General features: G+C 39.5%; 1 pseudogene; it reads right to left on the bottom strand.

Annotated features, from left to right (window-relative positions):
* Positions 1–17,247: 17,247 nt before the first annotated feature.
* Positions 17,248–19,870, bottom strand: LOC109676883 (dynamin-1-like protein pseudogene; annotated as a pseudogene).
* Between the last annotated feature and the right edge of the window lie 5,592 nt (positions 19,871–25,462).

The raw sequence follows: 25,462 nt of genomic DNA, 5'->3' as shown, positions 1-25,462 counted from the left end.
ACCAGAATATACAGGGAGCTCAAAAAACTAAACTCCCTAAAACTCAATGACCCACTGAAGAAATGGGCAAATGAACTGAACAGAGCTTTTTCAAAGGAAGAAGTCCAAATGGCTAGAAAACACATGAAAAAATTCTCACCATCCTTGAGCATTCATTTCACCATACAGGAAATGCAAATCAAAACCATGTTGAGATTCCACCTCACTCCTGTTAGAATAGCTACCATCAAGAACAGAAACAATAACAAATGGTGGCAAGGATGTGGGAGAAAAGGAACCCTCATCACTGCTGGTGGGAGTGTAAGTTAGTTCAACCACATGGAAAACAGTATGGAGGCTCCTCAAAAAACTAAAAATAGAACTGCCATATGATACAGCAATACCACTTCTAGGGCTATGTGAGTCACCTTACAACAAAGGCATCTGCACACCCATGTTTATTGCAGCATTATTCACAATTGCTAAGTTATGGAAACTGCCAAGATGTGCCACTACTGATGAATGGATTAAGAAAATGTGGCATTTATGCACAATGGAACTTTATTCACCTACAAAGAAGAAATTTTGTCATTCGCAGGTAAATGGATGGAGGTGAAGAACATCATCTTAAGTGAAGTTAGCCAGGTTCAGGAGGCCAAAAGCCACGTGTCCTCTCATATGTGGAATACAGACCTAATGCAAATACAGCAATATTATGAAAAACAGGTCACGTTAAAGGGAAGTCACATATGAGAGGGGTAGGGTAAAAAGAAGGAAACTAAGGAGATGAATATGATAGATATACTCTCTATACAAGAATGAACATAGATTTTTTTAAAGCTGGCTGAAACCACTGTAAGAAAAGGATTAATATAGAATGAAGGAAAAGAGAGGAGATGAACTAACTGGGGATATAATACATATATACAAGGAAGTGCCACAGGCAACTCCCTGTGTAGCTATCTTTATCTCAAACAAGCAAAAATGTTATATTTCTTTTTTTCTTTTACAAAATTGTAGAACAGGTCCTACCCATTGAGGGTATTGGTACCAGTGGAGGGGAAGGTGGTGGGGAAAGGCAGTAGGAGGGTGAATGGTCAATAACTGTGTATACCTGTATGTAAATGCAAAAATGATACCTGTTGACACTACTCCAGGAATCAACGTCATGAGGGGAGGGATAAAGGAGAGTGATGGAGGGGGTAAATTCAAGAATGATATATTTGATACAGTGTAAAAACTTCCATAAATGCCACAATATCCCCCACCAAGCACAACAATAAAAATAATAAAATGGCCCTTGAGGTTAGTGCTGAAGCACTGTCTGATGTTCTTCCATGCAGAAAGACTGGGATGTGCCTTATGGAGAAAATGTGTTTTGATAAGCTTCTTCAAGCAGATCAATAGTATAGTTGGTCATGAATTCTCTGATGAGAAATCAAAGGTACCTATTAATGGGGGCATAAGTCTCTTCTTAAAGATTCAGAAAATGTTAATCAGTTGAAGTCCCATTTAAGCATCAATAGTTCTCCCTATAGTGCTCCCTAAAGGACTGACATCCCTCTGTGCTGGGATGCAGAGCAACAGTGTCTCATAGGTCCTGGCACATTGTAGGCATCAGGAAGCACTTGAGCATTATGAAGGATGGCAAAGTGCAAACCTACTGCCACTGTCCAGGTGCCAAACTAAATAACAAGACATCAGGAATCAGAGTGGTGCTGTTCATAGGTGGGCAAATAGCATTAGAACTGGCAAAGTGGGAGTTCTGCCATCCCCCAGTCCTTCATAGGCATGATGGACCCAAATGGGTTCTTATACCATGGATTACATCACAACTGAGGAATCTAAGACCAAAGGCCCAAACCTTTGGGGCAGGCATCAAACATTAGGGCAAGAAACCAGCCCCAGGGGTCAGGTAGTTACACCCTGGCTGCCTTAATCTACCTCATTTCCAGGGACTCAACTACCTTGCAGACTGGCACAGTCAGCAGGAACATGCAGCATGCTCAGTGCCCACAGTGAGTGGCCTGTCCCAATGAAAGAGCATCATAAAAGTGTGTTGAATAAATCAAAGATAAGATACTGGGCAGTAATAGGCCCATCTTAGAGGGAGAGGTCTTTGTACGACTTTATTCAGTGGCTTGGAATGGAAAACTTCTTTCTCTCATGTATAATTTTAACAATGGGACCCAGAGGAATGCTAGAAAGAAATATGGTTATGTAGGAGGGAAGGGCATTGGCATATGAAATGCAAACTTTTCTGTAAAAATAGGCATTTGGGAAGCAAGCTGGTGAGCTTTAGAACTATTTGCAAAACTGCTAGAAATTCCCACCGAGTGCATTACTGTGATTGGCTATTGAGGTGCAGCTGCAACTGTGTGACAAGCTGCTATCCAAGTTTTAAATGATTTTTTGAAATGTGCAACTCTATATAGGGTAATGGATTAAAATTCAAGATCTCTTTTTTTAATACTTTGTGAATATTTCCTTTCAAAATCTACTTCTGCTTGTAGTGGGCAAAGTGAGAGGTACTGAAAGGAGTTGTAAGATAACTGGGATAGCAATGTTCTGAAGAGGGCTGGGTAGAGTTTCAGGAGTGCAGCTAAGAACAAATCATGTCATCGTTTTAAGACCCCAAGGACTGCTAGAACTGTTGCAACTGCGAGATGAAATTGCATCAAGTATCAGAGCCCAGGAATAGGCTGAATTATCCATTGATAAGATTATGTCTAAAGTTTCTCAAATTCACTCAGAATGAAATAGCTGTGGTTTGCCCTAATCATTAAGACAACACCTTCAGGACACTGGGGGAAAACAGTGGCAGAGTATTCATTAGAACACGCACATTCTCTTGAATATGCCCCTGCTCTTTGGTCTCTTAGCCTGTAAGTTCCTGTCCTCTGTCCCTTTCATGCTTACCTTTTCCGGAGGTCTAAATTGAAATGTCTTCTCTGACTACTCTGCTGCAGGACCTTGCTTTCTTGAAGGCTCAAAATCCTTACTATCTCTGTCAGTGGTCGTCACACTGTAATGTGCATCAGGAGCACCCAGTGAGCTTGTGAGCATACAGATTTCTGAGTCTCATGTCTAATGGATTCCGAAGGGCGTGAATGGAGCTGATGACTTTGCATTTCTCACAAGTTTCCAAGTAAAGCTGCTGCACCTGTTCCTATGATCACACTCTGAGGATTACACACTGATCTATATGTATTATATCTAAATATGTATATCCTGGAATAAGAGACCATTCTCATATTGCTGTTAAAATTTTCATGTATGCTTGTCTTGTCTGGCACAAAGGAGAGTTCCATTCACCAGGAATATTTGAATTATAAATTCGTCGAAGACAGGACTCTTAAGTATATGTAACTATGCTCTTAGGAAGTACTCAATAAATAGGTGCTAAATAAAGGACGGAGAGATTCTTGATTTCAATGAAACTTTCTCAGTAATACCTCCAGATTCTTATTTCATTCTTTTATGAATACCTTCAGTTTTCCTTAAGGCATATCTCCCCAGGAATATGAAAATTTCTTTTTATTGGTTGAGTTTGGCAGAAAACACTAGTAAAGCATCTTACTTGTAGCACATGTGGACTACCAAAAGAGTTTTCTCATTCTGGGGTGTCTCAAATACTGCTGAATTAATGACAAGGTTGTGGGCTTTTCTGGCTGATGTGTCCCTAATTTCTTTGTGCCAGGTTCACACTGGAGTTTGGTTGAACTATAGGAGATACTTTTGTCTAAAAGAGATTATTTTACCTCTAACTTGATAGGGTGGCAGAAGAGCTGAAGCTGTCTAATGCCTGTGATTTTGCTTCTTTCTTGTTGATCAGACTTTATTCTTGTATCTGTGTGCAGTTCAAGGAGAGCTTGTGAGGAAATGTTCAGGACTCTTTGCTGCCTCCTGCTGTTGCCAACAGGAATTCAATGACCAGGGGGCAGGCATCCAGGACTGTAGAGGCAAGTCCTTCTACATTTCATACATGGTGTGCAACTCAGCACTCAAAAGCAATTCTCAAAAGAGTCAAATTCCTTGGGAAATAATAATTACCCCTTAATTGATTTATAAGGGTTTTCATTTTCCTGATTTTTTTAGTGCTATGAATAAGTCCATCTCTTATTTGACACCTAGAAACTGTGGGGTCTTAGTAATTACCAGGGTAATCACCTTTTTCTAGTCTTATGGATCCAAAGAGGGTTCTGGGAGGAATGTGGAGTTGAAACAGTATAGAAAGGAGTTCAACTCTTGGATTCACCTCCATGTTGGGCCTGGTCTGTTGAGAAGGAGACACTAAGACAGAGACATTTTGTGGGATCTTCAGATCCCATGAAGATCTGCTTGGACATAGGACAGGAGGGTTGAGTGGGAGTCTTAAACTATAGTGGTTAAAGAAAGGCTTGGCCAGGGTTGTTAGGGAAACCTTCAAGCCAGAGATGCCTAGTAGAGTATCTTGTCTTGAGGCACTGGGAATGCCCTGTATTGGTTCTTACTGAGTGTCCATACTGTGCTTAGTCACCAACAGGGTGAAGCTGTGGGATGTGTGACCTTAGAGAGAGAGAGATGGTGGGTGAGTCTGTCTGCCAGCCCACCATGTCCTTGGAGCAGGAGAGCTGAGTGGTTCATTTCTCTAGAGACACATTCTGGTTCCACTGCTCCAAGGAAACACCCTGGAATGAGTATTAGTTAGGGTGTTGGGGTTTTCCTTAGCTAAGCATGTCTGAGAATGAGTCCTGCCTAGAGTTTGTGTCTTAGGGAACTAAAAACAACTAATGTGATTCATCTGAGCAGTCACTGCCTTGGATAATAACTGACATTTCTGAATCTGGTTCTCAAATATTCTCTTTTGTTCTTAAATTATTCTGCATGTTTCCTGTTCCCGTTAAACAAGTATCATTTCCATTTCTTGAAACCAAAGAACTGTGACTCATTGAATATGATTTGGGGTGTTACCTAATCCTTTTGCTCTACTTGTTCAATGTGGGAAGCTGTGATGGTTAAAGAAGGTAGAATATGTAAAGCATTTGATACATGAGTAGTGTTAACCATATTTCTGCTTCAAAATTGATTTTGTCTTTCACCAGAGATTTGAATAGGAATAAAATTCTATGCTCACACTACCATTCTTCATTGAGTGTTAAAGGGGCAACAAACATTTATCCCTTCTCCTGGTATCCTAGCCTGGTCTAAAAATTAAGTTGATATAAAAGACAGTTTAATAGTAGAAAAATATACATACTTATGTGATACAAATTTTTCATGGCATGGGTGCCCTCATAAAGAAATTATGACCCAAAGAAACAGTCTCAGGTATTTGTGTGCTTAGAAAAAGAATAGTAAGTTGGCTAGCAGAAACTTGAAAGAGAAGAGCCATTTTATCAAGGTCAGTATAGAATTCTTTGAGCCTGACTTCTTGTCCTTGAGGATAAGGATGTTGCTTTTCCTTCTAGTATAGGAATCTTATCTTTCACATGAAAATTTCCTATGAAGACAGCATAAAGAATACTTTTTGGAACACTGTTTAAAAAAGTGAGGAAATATAGTGAGGGGGTGAACTTGCTCAAAGTACACAGTAAGCATCTATGGCATCATCACAATGAAACTGAGTTGTACTATTAATATATGCTAATAAAAATAGTAAAAAGTCTTAACTATTATCAAGCATAAACTTCAAAATGCTTATTATTTAAGGCCAGTTAGCCTCTGACCCTGTGTTTGCTTTTTAGCTTTCTTTTCACCCTGCCCATCACATTTCCACAGTGCTCACCAAAATTGAACCCAACTCATTTCTGCCATTGGATCGAGTTTTCAGAATGCTCCCTGTTATGTTTTTGGATAAGCCATATATTGAAGTTTGGTCACCAGCCTGTAGAGCTTTGGGAGGTGGTAAAACTGTTACTAGGTAGGGCCTATTGGAAGGAAGTTGGATCAGTTGATACATACCATGAAGGAGATACTGGAATTCCAGACCCTTTCTTCCTTTGCTGCTTGGCCCCTTGGAGGTGAAGACAGTTTCTCCTCCCTGTACTCCGACCATAGTGTACTAGTTCCTCAGGTCCAAAGCTTTGGGGCCAAGTGACCATGGATTGAAACATCAGAAACCTGAGCCAAAATATGCCTTTATGCTCTTTAAGTTGATTTATTTCAAGCATTTGTCACAGGGTGAAAAGCTAACATACTCCCACTCCCCATTTGTGTCATGCATTCAGTGTTCTGTCAAAATCCTACCTGCCCTCACCTGTCCTCTCCATGCAACCTCTGTGGTCCTAACCAGTTACTTTTCTTTCTCACTTGTTACTCTCTCCTTCCTGACACATTTGATTCTTGCTTATAGGGCAGTCATGAGAGTCCATACCCAAACTCGCCTGCTGGACTGAGGGGGGTTTTCAAGGTACTGATCTTTATTTACCCCAGCGTTCCCAGTATGTGTCTGACATAAATGCCTCTTGAGTTATAACTAAAACTGCATGGGAGGAATGCAGGTGGATGTGATGTAGGAGGCAGGCATTTCCCAGAGGTTAGTAAGGAGGCAGACTCATGTTAGACCCAACAAATGGGAGTAATTACTCTGAAGTGGTTTTCATGAAACAATATTACTGATGTTAAATATTAATCACATTAAAGATTCTAAACTAATATAGTTAATACATTTAATCACATTTAAGATTCTAATTAATATAATCCATGTCTTATGGCTTACAGAAAGATAAGAGGTTACCCTTTCATTTACACCAACATAAATACAAATGTAGCCTTTCATGGTTTGAATGGCAAATGACCTAAAACACTACCTCCTGGAGATGCTAAGGGAGAAGACAGACTGTCATTTTCATCCCTTATGTGTGCTCCTGACACGTAATATTTGAGACACTAGGGATTGTTCCTATTTTAAATCAGATCACTTTCAAGAAAGCATATCTAACTTGGTGGCCACCTCCCATTTTTTTCTTTTCTTTTTTTTGGCATTTATTTTTGGAAAAGGAACTGGTTGTATATTCAATGCCAGCAAAAGTTTAAAATCAATTAAAATTTATTTCATGAACCAAAAGTTACTTTCACAATTGTTTGCAAGCACAGTAAATACATTTCTTGGTATAATGTTAGAGGTTCTGGAGTCTAAAATACTCTTCCTGTAAGATTATATACATAAAATTTCTGTTATTGTTTATGCAATAATGCATTAGATAATGAAGTTAGTTATGTTATCTATAATAATATAAAATGGAAATACACATCCTATCTAAATAAATAAGGTTCATATTTAAATCATCTATTTAAAAAACTCTTTAGAATTATCCCATAAGGGAAACTATAGTCACTTAAGTAACCAGTTATATAAACTGCAAATGAGAGATGAGTCAACATAAGGATACTTTTCTAACTGTTCAAATGTCAGTTCTATCTCAATTAATTTTTCTATCTTGTAAGCATTTAGCTTCCTAAAATTTTTCTGTTTATTTTGTCACTCTGAGTTGCCAACCAGTAACATGGTCTTTTTTCTCAGTGGAAATAGTCTTCCTTCTAACATACCAATTGTTTGTCTAGATCTCTGGCTAGAAAAGATCTTTAACTTTGAAAAGAGTTTAAAAGTGAGGTTTTGTATTGGACTTCAGGAGGTTCAACAACAGGTTCATTTGAAGGTGGGACCAACTCTGAAGAGAATTCACTCTATTTACAGAATGTAGAGGTGGAGGGAAAAAATACACTTTTGGGAGAAGTAAGTGAAGAAACACTGCTTGGAGAATATATGCTTCTCACCAGGAATGGTGGGCCTGGTGTGCCAGGGAAATCCCTTGGTGGAAAATAACCTTGAGAGGCTCCATGCATAATGTTTTCTGTAGGAGGTGGAAGGAAAGGACGCCCCCTTCTCTGTTGAATCCTTCACTCCATTGGACAACGAGGAAGAACAAAGCCAGGACCCACTGGATGGATTTCAGTAGGCAGAGAGGAGTCAGGCACATTTGAATTACCAAGATCATCTTTGGTATCATTTCTACTGGATTCTATTTCAGAAGACACTCCTCCTTGCAGAAGCAGAGGTGAGGGTTTTAGTGGACCCTCCAAGAAAATTGGAGATAGTCTTCTCTGCAGATGAAGGATGATCCAGTTGTGAGGGACCATGTGGGAAAGGCTCTCTGCCACATACTGTTTATGGAACATTAGGTGCATGAGGATATTTGTCTAAAAGTTCAATTTTAATACCATTTCAGTTCATTGTTGTCTCTACTCATTTTGTTCCTTTGAATTATGGAGGTGTTTTTCAGACGTTTCAGCTAACATCAAAGAAAGCTACTCTTTCTTTCATACTCAGTCATCTGCTTTTGATAATAAAGAATGTCATTTAATTTTTCTTCAAGATCTTTGGCTTTTTGTAGGGCTTCAGCTCTTCAGCTGCAATGCTGATCTTCTCCACCATTTTAGAAAGCTTCTCTATCTCTAGCCGGCAATTTTCTTGTACTACAAAGTTCCTGTTTAGCTTGCTACCATTTTGTAGATACAGTTCAGTAATTATTTTACCTGTCTGCTGAAGATTCTGATTCGTACTTTCAAGTTATGTATTTGTTGACTGTAAAGAGGCTTGTTCATCCTGGAGGATTTTAATCTGCTCTGTGAGGTCTTCCTTGATTTTATCCACTTCACACAACTGAGTGTGAATCTGGTTTCTCTATCCTAAGGTTTATAAGTCAACATTTAGCATCACCATGCATTAGTTTCTTCAAAGCTCCTTTGGCTGATTTTCTAGGTGAGCCTCATTTTTTGATCCACTCTTCATTTCTAATTCCAAGTCACCATCATCTGTTAAGTCTTCTCCAGACACAGCAGCCCAGTCTCTCATCTTTACCAAGCCTGCAGTCAGAGTCCACATGTGACCTTCTTTATCATAGAGAACTTCTTTTGCATGTGTTATGTGGTTTTCAGTGATTGCTTTATGTTTTTTAAGTTAATATTGTTTTTTCTTTCATATTTTAGCTTTTTGTAAAAGCTGTTTCTGGCTTGCCTGAAGTTTGGGGTTTTCATTCAAAGCATCTATCATTGAGCTCTTCAGTTGTCCTTCACTGTTTTGAACTGTTAGGTGGGTTTCTCTGTTGTCATCTACTTGTAATACAAGGGATTTAACTGCATGCTTTAGAAATTGTTCTATTTTTGGTATCTCTGCCCTCAATTCCTGTTGGTCATAATGTTCAGATTTTTCTTTTTGTAGAAAGTGTATTTCATCCTCATGTTTTTATTTGGATTTCTCCAGCTTTTAACAAGTTGCCTTCAAGATATCCAATTTTTCTGAGTCCTTTTCACAGCTGGCATCTTTCAAATGTGAATCTAGGCCTTCAAGCTCTTTTTGAGTGAGGCTTAGTTTCCAAGCAGTTTACATTTTTCTTGAATCAGCTCACAAAACTTTACAGCAAGCTTTTTCCTCTTATGACACGAAGCCACAGAAAGAACAGAAGAGCCAGTCTTCCAATGACAGCCACACATGTCACCAGTGCCCAAATGAACACATAGGAATTTGGGCCTGGTCTCAGCTCCTGAGTGTCTGCTGCCACAAGTTTGCAGGATTCACTGAGAATCAGCCTTAAGTACCACTGCGTGGCAGCCTTGGCTCCCTCCATAGTGCTAAGGCAGCTGTGGTTGTTGCCAAGGCCTGGCAGGGCCACAAAGGCAACTATAGGTCTGGAACACAAGCATTCACCTGGTGACAGGGACAGACCACTGTGTAGCTGGCTGCGGGGGGAGATGGGTGATACCAAGCCCACAGGTCTCAGACTTGAGTACAGAGCCTCCGCTGTACTGGGCCCCTTTCTTATCTTTACATACTGTATACCGCAGGTGAGAGTCTACCCCAAACACTTGTGATACTCCCTCTTCATGTCATCCACCTCTCTGTTAGGTTTCAGCAGACCTGGGTGGGGAGAGGCCCCAATACTTGTATGAAACTGCAAAGATTTCTCACACTTCATAAAGTTTTCACATGCCCCCTATAGATTGAGCCCAAACTAAGGCTCTTTCATCAAGAAGTAAGAAAATCCTTAAGGGAGCTATGTTTTGGTAAATATTCAATACAGGTTCAGCACTTCACTCTGTGAGTACAGTATTCAGAGAATGGCAAAAAGAGAAAGAAATCTGTGCTTTGGTAGCATATGGAATGGTCAATCCTCACAATTCAAACTTGTATTAATTTTTAAATTATTACAGTAAATATTTCATATAAAGCTTTGCGTGATGAAATTAAGAGAAATAGTTTATGTATTCATCTTTGAGTAATCCTACAATTCTGTTAACTACGATAACATTCAGCACTTCCTGTATGTGTGGTATGCTATAGATAGGGGGGGAAGCACACAAAAAAGTAATTCTAGTTTCAAAAAGTTACAACCAAGAATTTTGGCCAGTCATTAAATATGAAAAACCAATATATTTCTCATAAAACAGCATTGGTTTCAACCAAAATGAAGGACAGGTTGTGCATATGAATCTTTTCAAATTAGAAAGCACTTTTGTAGCCAGTGAGATTATTGTGGGGTTATGAAATGTTTTTTACATTTCAAATACAGCCTGTACATAACATACAACCTATGTAGACATTTTAGATGTCACTTGTTTATGGTGTTTTTAAGGTCATGATTGTTATTTCATGTAAACACTTTTGCTTCTGTGGTATAATGCTAAAAATTAGGTCTAAAAAGAGGTTTAGCTACATTTAATTGAAATTTAATGAGAAATCGAGGGTACGAAGGCACTGCCCAGAAGAGGCCTCTTCGGAATTTCTGTTCCATCATTGAGAGCTATGTCAGTGACTACCTCTATGAAACCCATTCAACAGTTATTTATCCTCCCCTCTAAGGACCTCCAACGTTTGCTCAGTGTTATATTAAGTAACTGTGATAGTTAGCTTAAAGTACTGTAATGTACAATGTAATGTAAGGCAGGATAACTTTACAAATGAGTTATATCTATTTTGGCTAATGATTCTCAAAGTCAAGATTGGGACTCCACTGGCTGGGCTCTGGTGAGAGTCTTTTCTCGGCAGAGAACATCACATTGTAGGAGGCAGGCAGTGCACTTGGCTCTGTTTGTCTCTGTCACTGTGTGGTCTCTCTTTTATTATGAAGAAACCAGGATTCTGTAAATGGGGGACTTCCCTAATGACCTACTCTCTACCTAAATGCCTCACTGTAAACACTATACTCAGATTAAATCTTCCCCATTTTATTGCCATTAACATATGGCTTTGTGTTATAAAGTTCTGCATGAATTCACAGAGTGGCAGCCTTGGCTCCCTCCATGGTGCCAAGGCAGCTGTGGCTGTTACCAAGACCTGGCTGGGCCACAAAAGGCAACAGAGAACTCTAGGTCTGGAATCTGAACACTTACCTGGCTGTAGGGGCCGCTGGGTGATACCAAGCTCATATGTCTCAGGTTGAGCACTGGAGTGGAGTCTTGGCCTCTTTCTTACCTTTACATCCTGGGTAGTATAAGTCAGAGTCTGTCCCACTCAGGCTTGCTGTACTCCCTCTACCTGTCACCCACCCCTCTGTTAGGTTTATGCTAGACCTGGGTGGGGAGATGCCTCAATATCTTAAAAAACCTGCAAAGATTTCCACAGTTTCTAAAGCTTACCCAGGCACCAGTGCCTCAGATACAGAGCCCAAACTAAGAGTCTTTCATCAAGGAGGTACAAAGTACACTTAAGTTATCATATTGTGGTAAACATTTAATCTAGATTCAACAGCTCACTCAATGAATACAGTATTCAGAGAATTGGAAAAACAGAGAAAGAAACCAATGCATTTGTATCATCTGGAATGGTCAATATTCCTCACAATTCAAACTTGCATTAACTTTTTATTATCATGGTAAATATTTTATATAAAGCTTCAGATAATGAAATTAAGAGGAATAGGTTAAGAAAAGCTAGGTATTGTCTAATACCCCATTTTCTATAATCCTTCTGCAATTCAGTTAACTCAAATAACATTTGAAGATGCAGGCAGTGTGTGTGGCTCTGTGTATCTCTATCATTGTGTGGTACCTCTCCTTTTCTTTTAAAGCCACCAGGATTCAGTCATGGGAAACTACCACAATGATCTAATGTACTCAATTCCCAAGGTCCAACCTTTAAACACAATAGTTGGATTAAATCTTCACCAATTTAACACTTACGGCTTTTGGGATTGAAAGTCTCCCTGATTTCAGGGAGACAAATGTTATTTCAGCTATTGCAGTATTATTGCAGTAACATGCTGTGTCATAATGATTGATGGTCCTTGAGATCATAAGTGAATTCATCCTCATCTTCTCATCCTAAACAGTTCCTTGCATATGACTGGTGACCACACAATGAGTGAATTCTGTCACAATCTCACACTGACATTCTAGGAATCTCTGAATCTTCAACACTTTTTTTGGAGTTCATGAATTCTAATTCTTTGTATTCCCCCTTTTTTCTAATGCCCTTTTGTTACTTTCCTTTTTACTTGGGTGAAGTTGATACTACAACTCTATTGCAGTTAGGAAGGCTTTTGGGTTACAAAGCAGATACACAGGTTTGGTGGGTAGATATGGTGGTAATTCCATTTGAAGGTTATTAGAAAGCAGAAACCTGGATGGCTCTGTGAATTCATCTTGTTACCTCTACTTCTCTTTGACTGATGGGTGCTTTTCTCATTCCTGAAGACTTCTGAGGATGGCAATTTTGCCTCAGAAACTTTTATAGTGGAAGAGGGATGAAGCCTGTGAGAAAGACTAGAAACATCAAGAGGGGTGTCTCTAGATGTGCTAGCATGAAGTATAGCTTCTCCAAGACTGTGGAGGAAAAAGTCTATGCACACAGAGATTGATTCCCAGCCTGAACTTATCTGGTTCCACCGATGTGTCCTGATCCCCATGTCCTGTCCTCTCCAATTATGGAGATCTATTCCAGTCCAGATAACTGGTCCTTCTCATCCTTGGGAACTTCTGCTGTTAAGCCACTTTCTCATCAGGTCTCACCTGGTGCTCTACTCTTGATCCATTTTCTAGGCCTTGGAATTCTATCCCCACCTATCTGAGGCTCTGGGCTGGAGCACATGTACATTCTATTTGTGCTATAGTGGCTCATGTATAAAGTGTGGCTTGGAAGAGCCAGGTTACACATTTGTTAATAGAGAAATATTTGGGGCCTTATATAATGGTGCATCTTATATTCTGCAAGTGAATACAGTATTGTGTCATCTACCCATTTTAAATGCTAATAAAAATTGAGTTCATCTCTTATATCACAGAACTGTGGGTTATAAGGGCAAACAGATTAGATGCATTTTGCTTTGCTTCTTAGTTACCAGACTTCTTTTCTCTATTTTTGTGTCTTAGCGTCTTGTTAGCACAATGAGTGTTACTGCACTGGCAATTGTGTCCTCGGAGGTTTTAGTTTAGAAATGGATTGTCACAGTCCCTTCTTATGTAATTAAAGTGGTGTATTTAAGGTGGAAAGGATGGGTTTATGATAGTGGAAATGAGAGGCTTTTCAAAGAAGCTGATTAATGTTCTTTTTTTTGTGGGACTGGGATTTCAACTCAAGGCTTCATGCTGGCAAAGCAGGCACTCTACCTCTTGAACCACACCTCCAGCCCATTTTGCTCTGATTATTTTGGAGATGGAGTCTTGTGAACACTTTTCCCTGGGCTGGCCTCGAACCACCATAATCCTGATCTCAACTGCTCAAGTTGCCAGGAATGTAGGCATGAGACACCAGTGCTGGAAATATATTTCTTAATCATTGCCATAAGTATTAAAATGCTTATTGTGATTTGAAAGCCAGTTTGAATATTGATACAACTAGATGGCTCAAGTTGGATGAATTATGCTACAGATTCTTTTCTTTATGAGGAAGTATTGACTTTTAAAACAGAAGTTTGGTTGATTCTGGGGAAATGGAATGAATGGAAGAAAATTGGTCAAAGTTTCTCTTTTTGATAAAACTATAGTTAGAAATATTGACTTTGACGTTTGTTTTTGACCTTAGGCACTATATATTTATAGCACAGACATTTGGTACTTATGCTGGATGCATACTTCACTGTGGATTTTAACTGGATCGCTGATTTTTTTTTTTGCTTGAAGCAAAGCAGGTCTCATAACATAAAAGTTACAGAGTTGCAAGTTGCAAAAGAGTAATGAGACATTAGAGCTTATTAAATTACTGCTCATCTGTGTTAGTTAAGACTGGTGCAAATGCCTTTTACCTTCAATAATGGAAACGGTGACAAATTGCTTCTTGAAGTGGCTCAAAGCCTTCTGGGTCAAATTTTTGACTGAGGGATGAAAAATTTTGAGATCTGCTACCTCTAGTGGGGAAAAAATCTTATCATAGACAAAATTCCTACATCATCTTTGTAAGTAAATGAATTGGAAAAGCCTTTTTCTTGAGACTTTTAGCTCAGTACATCAATTTTCCAACTATTATGTCAGTCAAGACTTTTCATAGCGTAAACACCTGGTATTAGTGGTGGTTAAAATAACTGAAGAGCTGGGGACTAGAAAGATAGCATACGTCTCTTTTAGCTCATGTATTCAGCAAATATCCGAGGATCACTGCACATACAGCTTCACACTAGGAAGTGATGGTCGTGAGTAGTGCTTAAGAAGTAGAAGTTAACTATGGCTTCTGACATGTGAACATGGTAGTGAGCATTTCCAGGGTGAAGCCAGGTGGGGATTCTCTGTCCTTTGCTCTTTCTCTCTGTAGGAGGTAAAGTCTGATTTCTCCTCATTAGAATGTGAACATGAGCTGTACTTGGAGAGTTCCTTTTTACTAACAGAATGAGGTGGGAGTAATGTTCCAGTCTAGGTCATAAAAAGAATCCAGCTGAAAAATAAAACTAATCTTTCTTGGAACAATACATTTTGAACCTCAAAACCAAATTATATTCAGACTGAACAGATAAATCTTTTAATGCATTTGGGTTGGGTGTAATCCAGGGAGCCATGCTTGACTATAAAGCTGGATAGTCTAGACTCAGGGATTGGTGAAATGACAACTTATATAGACTTTCTAGGCTTCTCTGGCTAGCAAGCAGTGCAAAGGATCATCTGCTCATCAGCAAGCCTACCTGCAGGTATAGGTGGGTTTGCTTTCTTGGTATCTCCTGTGTTTCTCATGGAAATGTTTTGCTTGTAGTTCAGCACTGTGCAGGGAGGAGAGAGAAATGGCTCAGCTCAGAGAAACTCATGCATTCAACTTTGTTTTAGCATTGCAGTAAAATAGCTTACTTATGTATTTCAAATTGGGTTTCCCAGAAAGCAGAGCCTGGGGCAAAGGCTGTAAGATTATCAAGGAGTGCAATACCTTACTGCACAAGGAGGGACAAGGGGAGAGAGATAGGGAAAAAAAAGAGCCACTTGAGGGTCAAGTATGATTGTCACTTGGTCTCGATAGAACCATTCTTTCAAGAAGCCAAAGAGGTGAATGATGAAGAATTTGTCAGCTGTTTTAATTTTCTTTGATCAACATTTGGCATCATGGGACATTAATTCTTTCAGTACTTCTGTGTACCAGTGGGTCTCACAGTGTCTTATAACACTGTGTCAATACCAAAGCCATAAGGCAGGAGGTGAGAAAGGGAGGCACAAGCATCAGATGAAGTCTCAGTGGACTGCAACCTCTTTAAGTTGGTTATCATTCATGGAGAACAGGCCCCTCATCTCAAGGTCAAAGATACTGCTGATAGGTAAGGCCTGAAGTGATTGAAAGAGTGTCAGAAGAGCTGTCTTGTACACAGTGCTTACAACCTGCCAACTTGCTGGTTGCCCACCAAGGTGTCATAGTATCAGGCCAAGCTGCCAACTTGCACCCTGGTTACTTTGGAAGGGTACTTTGTAAGCTACTTGTGCCAGAATTATACTCCTGAAAGAGCAGGAGTGCTAGGTATAAAATATATTTCTTAGTTCTACCTCAGACCTTATGGTTCAAAATCTCTGGAGATGTGAACCAAGATGGACCTAGTTAATTAAGAGCCAGGCCATTTCTATGGCTCAGTTAAACCTTAAGAACCATTAAGAAAACATGGGACCCCATTGAGTATATTGAATCTTTTTCAGCATGTTCATAAGCAGTATATATCACAGTAAATTCTGAAGTAATTTACATATAATTTTTCTACCAGGTCCCATTTATTTCAAGAATGCTGGCAGGATATTACCAGTAGTGCCAAGTACTGAAGCTATGTTGGATATTGAGTACATTTTGTTTTATGGCTTTTTTGTTTATTCTGGGGCTTGAACTCACGACTTTAACATGGTAGGCAAGTACCCTACCACACCCCAAGCCCACTTGATGCAACATCTTTAAATGTAGCTGTTATAAAAACACTGTTGTTCTCCTCCATTATTTGTTTACTTATTTATTTTGCTGTACTGAAGATGGGACCCAGGGCTTCATACATGCTAGGTAAGTACCACTTAGCTACATCTGTAGCACCTCTCTGCTTTAGCTAATTTGTCAGGCTGGCATTAAACTCTCCATCTTCCTGCTTCAGCCTCCTAAGAAGCTGGGATAACATGTGTGCCACCATGCCCAGCTTGTCATCAAGAATTTTAATGCATGTTCCCAGAGTCAGGAAGGTACTACTGAGAGTACTGCTCTCAGTAGCTTCTGGTCTTCATTACCTGGGTTCTGCCCAGAGGGGTGAGGAAGAGTCATTCAGGAATAAAACTGCTGTGGTGTAGCTTTATGGGGTTATAGTTTGAGCACAAAGGGGTCTTAATGCAGGTTACTTCAGAGGCACCTGCACACCCATGTTTATTGCGGCACTATTCACAATAGCCAAGTTATGGGAACAACCCAGATGCCCCACTATTGACAAGTGGATTAAGAAAATGTGGTATCTATACACAATGGAATTTTATGCAGCCATGAAGAAGAACGAAATGTTATCATTCACAGGTAAATGGAAGGAATTGGAGAACATCATTCTGAGTGAGGTTAGCCTGGCCCAAAAGACCAAAAATCGTATGTTCTCCCTCATATGTGGACCATAGATATAAGTGCTCCATTTTAGGTATATATCTTAATTTACGAACTAAAGGAAATTTAGTTCATCACTGGATCTCTTAAAACTAGAAGGAACTGGCCATCATTACCAAATCTTACTAAATAATCAAGTCCAGAGTTTTTTTTCTTAAGTGTAGGAAATCATAATTCATCCTTTTAGGTTGAAGTGTACATTACAGTGTATTTTAATTTTTAATGCATTAGGACAACATGGACCCAGAAGTGGAAGGGCCATGTAACTACACAGTGTGCACCCTATATCTATCAGTGTTCAAATCCTCTGCATTCAACTTTCTTAACATGGCAAAGGCTACAGAAGAGAAGATTTTTAAAACTGTAAATTGAAGGACAGGTGACTATGTGAGGAACTTGCCAACCCACATCTTTCAATGCCAGGTCAGTTTATATAGTGCATGCATTGTAGTCATATGAAATGTCTCTGTGCTTCCTTCTTGAAGGACTATGGCAGCAGCTTTAAGGCTACTAACAAAGATTACACACGTCATCTTATCCACAGGCAGACTGCTTTGTACAACTAGAACATCAACAGTTCTTTAAGTTCAAATGAAACTGTCACAGGACAGACTTGGTATATATACTGGGAAACTTTAGAAACAGCCATTTATTGTTTGGATTAAATGTGTGATTTGTTCTGTAATGCAGAATAGTACACTTTTCAGCTTCTAGCCAGCCAGTCTTCACATGAGCAGATTCATACCATTGCAGTACACAGTTCATAAATAAACTTCTACTCAAGTACGCACTAACTAGCAGGTTTTGAGGCAACAAAGTCTGTGTTCTCTTCACCGAAGATGAGTCTCTCGGATTTCAGCAATAATCTGACTGGCTCCTTGTAATGCCTTTAGCGTATCAGCTGCTTCTTTCCTACACTGTGCCATATCCTCAGATTCAGTGAGAAGATCATCTAATAAGGATGATTTATACAGTTGTCCTACTAACTCACTCTGAAGAGTATCTTTCACATGATTAACTAAAAAATGCATTACTGCCTTTGGCACACTGTCTTGAATATTCTTTCTGACAATAAGAAAATATGATTTGATGAGTCATTCAATAACCTCACAATCTCGCTGTTCACTGGCAGACAGTTTTCGTGCAACAGGAACTGGCACATCCAGCAGATTGACAGCATGACCTTTTTGTGGACTAGCTGGCATAATTGGAATTGGTTTTGATTTTTCTTCAGCTAATATCTCTTCAGCTTTTGAAGTTTTCAGCATTCCTCTCCAATTGCCTGTTGTTGGTTTTTGACCACCATCTCCAATCCCACCACCTCCAGATGCAACCTTGTCTCGTGATACAGCTGAAGGTAATTCTCTAGCTAGTCTGTTTCGCCTTTGTTCCTCTATATTATTGTTCATTAGCCTACAAGCATCAGCAAAGTCCGGATGTTTGGTGTTGATATAAGCCAACTCAGTTGCCACTAAGTTGTGGACCTGTGTGCTGTAATTGCTACAGAGCTGAATGATCCTTTGCATCTCCTCATGAACCAATTCCACACAACAAAGGCTGGGCTCTTCAAGATGTTTGATTTGCCGTTTGACCAGTAACTCAAATGAAACCTCAGGCACAAACAGAGCAGGACAAGGACCAGTAGCATTTCTAATGGCAGTCAAAATGTCAATAGTGTTAAGGCCACCTAGTGGGTCAACAGACTCCCAAAAGTCTCATGGAAAATGTAACAAATTCTAGCACCACTGCATAGCTCTGAAGTTTCAACATATTTTGCGGTTCCTTCAATAGTGTTACAATATTCTGTGGCAAATTTGGTAATGAGCTGTAGTAAAGTAGCACTTTTATCATCCACAGGTTCACCATAGCTATTTAGAAGAGATTGATACTGAGCAGCTAGAACATTTATTCTTGTTTTCAACTCTGGTAAGCAATCTCTGATGTGATGCATCAGTAGCCTGTTCAGGGTGCGAGCAAGGTACTTTGTTCCATTTCTGTTGGCCAGAGATGGGTATTTCTTTTGAAGAAAAGCATATTCATCACGGATTGAATCAGTTACACTCTTCTTATTATTAATATCTAGCGGGCTCCTGTTAACTACTCCAATTATTCCAGGTTTGACTGGAATAACCCTTCCCATCAATACATCCATGGCATCAGTACCCGTATCCATGAGATCAAGTTTAGTGATTACAGCTAGGGTTCTTCGACCATCTGGATCTACCTCTCTTGAAATTTTAAGTGCCTCTGATGTTGCCATATCTGTATTAGCAGCAGTGACAGCGAGGATAATGGAATTGGGATTACTGATGAATCGAAGAATGAGCTCTCTGATTTAAAGCTCAATATCCTTAGGTTGATCACCTATAGGCACCTTGGTCATTCCTGGTAAATCCACGAGTGTCAGATTGACAACATTGGGTGAAAAAAATGTTAAGATGAATTGGTTCAGGGCTTACTCCCTTATTATTTCCTGAAATTCTTTCTGTTTCATTTTCAATTTCTTGTTGAATTTCATCAAAATCTGTGTAGAGCTTATTTTTGGTGTGAAGAAATTTACCCCATTCTTCTGCTTCTACTCCATTTTCTTCTCCTGATGTTTTTCATTTATCTTCTAGTGAAACATGGACCAGCTGCAGAATGAGAAGTCTCTGAGTGACAATACCAGTACCTCTGGGAAGCAGGTCCCTCCCCACTAGGCTTTCTAGCACTGAGCTCTTTCCACTGCTCTGACTTTCTACCACGAAGATCTGGGGCAGCTGGATGATGTCAGCGCCCACCGTGTTGAAGACGTCTTGGAGCTTGTTGATAACAGGGATTAGCGCCTCCATGGCTCTGAAAACCTCGGGACCCCCGCCCGGCTGGCCGCGGCAATGAATGGGGACCCAGCCCGGAATCTCATCTATTCTCAAGGTCACACTGCTCAGTCCACTTTCACACACATGTCCTGAGGCACATGATTGTCAGTAGTTGTCCTGATAACACTGCTTTTCTGAAATGACAACTTATACTAGGTACAGAAATAAGGTGCATACACTTGAATAGACTTATGAAACCTTTAATTGGAAGACTTCAATTAGAAAAACATCAAGATTTTTAAACATATTTGTATCATTTCTTTATTTTTTGAAATTGTTGTTTGGAGCCTATACAGTTATTTTTCAGAATGGCTGAAAATATACACACTATTTTGGTGAATTTCTCATTTAAATAGATGCAAGCTTAGAGTGAAATGCTTCAGGGAAAAATCTCATTAATATTTCTCACTTCTCATTTTGAAATTAACAAAAAGGGTTTTGAAAGAAGGGCAGAGGAAGAAAGATTAATTTTTGTCTTATTTCATTTCATCTGTCACTCAGATATTATAATTGTTTTACAGCAAGCAGAACTACTTAGTTTTTGATAACTTAAGTTCCTCATATAATTAATAGATGGTTTTGCTGGTCCATCAACTTCATTCCTTTTTCCATTCTTTTGTGACTTGGGTCTAAGTAAGCACCACAGTAAAAGTTGAATAAGATGGCTAGTCAGTAAGATAGCACTCATTTAGATGATTTTTTAATCCCAATTAACATTTTGGACCTTTATTGAAAAGATGAATGTCAACAAAATTGTTATGGAACAATTCATGAAAGGTGTTTTAGTAGATAGAGGGTGATCAATAACCATTTGCAGAAGGAGCAAGCCTATACTGTGGAGCAGCCATTTTCTTTAACCCTGTTCCTTTGCATAAGGTGGATTAAATAGAGAATGCTGCATTAAGAGTGCAGAACTCTGGCATCTGTTGCAGATACACTTTGGTTTTGTTTTGGCAATATGTATTATGAAAGTATATTTTTTTTCCTATTATAAATGTGATTTGTTTATTCATATGTCTGTATATTTAAAAAAATAAAAAGATAACTCATAATTCTATCACAACAAATAACAAGTTAATATTTTGGTATCTATTATTTCAACCTTTATGCATTAATCATTTTTAAGTAGACAAATCAGAAAAGACATTATGTTTTTACTCAAGGCCTTAAAATATATTGTTATTTTTTGTTCCCCATCCTTTGACAATATCTCTGTCATTCTTTACCATATTCCCATTTCCCCCTTTTCTCACATACTTTATTGGCTGTGATGGAAATTGGCAAATGTTAAAATCCAGGTCTTGCTCTGTCCCTTCTGCCTCTGCAATTACTGCTTCAGGATTCAGTTCTATGCCATTTAATACATGCCATTCCCTTAGTCCAAGGGTTTGATTTTTTAGGTGGCTGAACCAAGGTGATACATGGAAAATTTACTGAAAGTTCTAGAACTCAGGAAATTTTTCTTTTTTAATGCAACGTATGTGGATAGAGAGTGTGAACTTGCTGTTTCAGCTATGTCACATCAGGAGGCCAGTCTGAAGAACACAGTGAGATGTAGTCAAGAACTACAGAGAGATGGAGCTGAAGTCTGTAAGAAGCAAGCCATGCCTAAACTCTGTGCTAGTTTGTTTGTTTTTTGGTGGTACTGGGGTTTGAACTCAGGGCCTTGGGCTTGCCAGACAAGCACTCTGCCACTTGAGCCACACCTCCAACCCTCTGAGCCAGCCTTGAACTTTAATCATATGCAGTATTGTGCCATTTGACTAGATTTTCTCTTCCTAGCTTCTGACATTTTCATTGGCTCACACATGATTCAAGCAGATGGTAATTGGAGACTATGTATTTTCTTGCTGAACTGTTCTGAGCACAGTAACATGTTTTGTGGAATTGCAGAAGTATTTTATGGAAATGACAAAATTTCAAAAGAAATTTTCAGATATTTGAGCATGAATTATACATTAAATTTGTGCAAGCCTTGGGGTGTGATGGATTCTCAAGATTATGTCCTATTAGTGTGACTGGCTTTTAAGGAGATCTGATTGAGCCAAAAGATAATTAGGTTTTCCAAGATGATACAGAATCTCTGTTAAAAGTCAACATATTATTTGCAGGACAGTTATGAAATTTATGTTATGAAATTCATATGGCTGAAGTTTGGGCAACTGTGGCTTTTATTCAATTTTTTGAAAATATTATCTTTTCCAAGAAGGTGTTGAAATACAAGTTAAATACAAGTTGAGTCCTAAGAGTGACTATCTATGAGATAAATCTGGACTCAGCATGGAGACATATGCTTATTAAATAGATTCTCAATTTTTTGGAGACCACTTTATTTCTGTTAGTACCACCAGTTTCATTGAATTGATCAATGTCTTGTACTCTGAATGAATAAAGTTGATAAAACTTCTTGTGTGCTTCTTTTTTCATTCATACTTAAATCTATTCACCATCTTGTTATCACTAAAAAATTCATGGAGCTGCAGATATTTGGTTTTCTGATCAGGTGACCTACTATGGACTGAATGTTTACATCTCCCCTAAATTCATATGTTAAGTACTAATCCTGAATGTGATGGTATTTGGAGGTAGAACCTTTGGGGCTCATGAGGATAGGTCATGAGGGCAAAACCCTTCAAGAATGGGACTAGTGCTTCTATAGGAAAAGACACAGAGAGATGATTATTGTCTTTGCCATGTGAGAATACAGTGAGAAAGCAGATGCCCTCCGACAGGAAGAGAGCATTCATCAGCCTCTCACTCTGCTGAATGAGATCTTAAACTTGTCCAGAGCTGTGAGACTGAAATTTCCATGTCAATCATGGAATTTTTGTTACAACAACTTGAACAAAGACATCGTCTATTATGAACAATTCTAAGTATGATAGCACATGTCTGCAACCCTAGCATTTGGGAAGCTGAGGTAGGAGGATATCAAGTTTGATGCCAGAATGAGCTGCATAGTGCAACCCTCTCTTAAAAAAACAAGAAGAAAGAGGAAAAAAAGTTCCGGAATGTCTTGGAGTTAAAATATTTTTGTGTGAATGCACACATGTATGTGTGACATATGATTGCTTGCTACTTTTATTTGTTGGTCTAGTTTGTCTCTGAATATATCTAATCTAGGAAGTAGTGAAGACAGTCATAATTATCTCCCCAGTGTTACAAGTCTTTTTTTCACAGCTAAAGATTCCCAACTTTTGTCCTTTACTGTCCTCATCACATACCGAGAGCCTTGCCCAACTTGATAGGGTCCTTTTAAAAAAGAATGGCTCTTTTTCAAGAGCAACCAGGAAGTGGAGAGGCATTTGGAACCCAGGAGGCAACCTTTAAAGAAAAGGGAATTGGGGCTGTGGATAGAACTTTGAGCTGGTAAAGCTGAGAGAACTCTGAACATCTCCCCGATCCCAAGCAGAATGGAGCTGCCTCAAAGGTGATCTCCACAGAACACCCTTAGGTTGAATTTTTCTCTTTTTTCTCATACTCCTTCATTCCTACTTCCTGGAATCATCTCCCAGGTAAACTACCTGTGCCTAGTCCTCTTCTTAGGCACTATTATCAGCAGAAAAGAAACTAAGGCAGGTCCTCATTTGGAACTTGGGAATTTTGAGTGGAGCTTTGCAGTCCAGGGTTTCTGAACCTACTCTCTGCAGGGCAGTTAAGCTGTCTGTGGATCCTGGAAGCTGTTGCTGCCTGTGCAGTGAAGCTTAGACACAAATAATAGGAGGATTGTGGTCTGAGCAGTTAATGAAAAATTTCAGAAATATACTATGGAGGGAGGAGCAGGGCTGAGGGAGGTGGCAAGAAGTGCCATAAGGGAGACTGTAAGTGACTTTCTGGCCAGCCAAAGAAATGTCGTCGAAGAATAAAGAAGGAAGATAGAAATGAGAAATGAAAAGAAGTTGGCATTGCCCAGAGACAAGGAAATGTCATTTCTCCGTCCCTCCTGACAGCAAGGCTCAGAGATGTGAGCAGCAGATTCTAAAATAATCCAAGGAGCCAAGAATGCCACCAACTTGCTATAGATGTTGGAACTGTCTCTTGATTTTTATAAGTCAGTGACTAAACTAAAGCCTAAGGAGGTTGACCAAATAGAGACAGTGCTTCCTTCCGGCTGCCATTTTGGCAGGTCTGAGAATTGTGTTCCCAGGGTGCCTGTCAGGTTTCCAGTTTCCAAATCTGCTCCTAATCTGGCTGCTAACTGCCACTGGCTTCCATCCGACATCCATCTGTCCTTGTAATAGTGGGCCATTGCCTTTTCCTTTAGCTGTCTTGGGCTAGGTTTTTTTAATGGTCATAGTACTGGGGCTAGAATTTAGAACCTTGCACTTGCTGAACAGATGCTCTACCAGTTGAACCACGTCCCCAACCCTTTTTGCTTTTGGTTATTTTTCAGATAAAGTCTGTTGTTTTTTTGCCAGGTTAACCTTGAACCACAGTCCTTCTACCTATGCCTCCCATGTAACTGGGATTACAGAGGTACGCCACCATGACTGACTGACTTGTTGAAATGGGGTCTTGCTAACTTTTTTCCCCAGGCTGGTCTTGAACTGCAATTCCTCCCCATCTGTGTCTCCTAAGTAGCTGGGATTAGAGGTGTGAGCCACAGCACACTGGTTCTTGTTATTTGCAACCAAATTCCTGGTGGCCATGGGATCCCATCCCAATAGACGGAGTGCCTTGGGATTTCCTAGCCCACTCCTGCCCTCTCATTTGGTCCTTTTCATGTGGCTTGTATTGCTGTTTTCTTCTTCAGTCAGTTCCTAAAACGTTCTCTTTTTGTTTTATAGCTAATTAGATTTTTCTTCTTTGTTCCTCACATCTTCTTACACAACTCTCAGTACTTCTATTCAACCTTCATGTATGATGTCATCAGTTAAGTGAAACACTAATAATAATCCTCCAGCTTGTCAATTTCAAAACCACCAACAGGAGGTAAAATGGGTCATTTCCAATAGTATAAGTAGTCATTTCCAATAGTTCCAGTTTAGAGGAAAGGGAATTGCTTGGAGATTCCCAAGACCTCTGTGCCTCTTGGGTTATTCATAGGCACCACAGATTCCTGCTTCTTACCCCCTCCCCAGTCAACTTCCTGGCCCTATTAGAGATCACCCTTGCTTATGGCCTGTGTTCCTGGCTCCTCTGCAAGGGTTTTAGATAAGCATGTCTGAAAACCAAATTTCTGAAACCAGTTTTTCCTCTCAGGTGAATTTTCAGGAAGCATGAAGAGTTGCAACAAGTTCTGACTCTTTTACACCTAAAAGGCAGGTAACCTCCTCACATTTCAGCAGGCTACACTCAAAACCTGAATTTTGAAGCAAAACATGTTTTTAGATCTTATAACAGCTTCTGGCATGTTCCAAATGGGGTTGGAATCTTTTTTCACTATTAATTCTTAAATTTTTAAGTAAAAGCAAAGCTGCTCACTTTTTAAAAAAAAATTAAAGAAGTATTGGAAAGAAGCATGGCATTGAATAGGGGATGGTGGGCCAAACTCTAGGGTCAGAGTCTCAACTGCAACCATCATCTTCATTCAACTGTGACCTCAGCTCTCTGTGACTCCATTCTTCATCTGAAAAGTGAGACACTAGTACCACCTGCTCAGAGGTTGTCATGGGGATTAAATAAA

Source organism: Castor canadensis, chromosome 10, assembly GCF_047511655.1.
Source record: "Castor canadensis chromosome 10, mCasCan1.hap1v2, whole genome shotgun sequence".
Lineage (NCBI taxonomy): Eukaryota > Metazoa > Chordata > Mammalia > Rodentia > Castoridae > Castor > Castor canadensis.
This window is presented reverse-complemented; position numbering and strand designations above follow the sequence as displayed.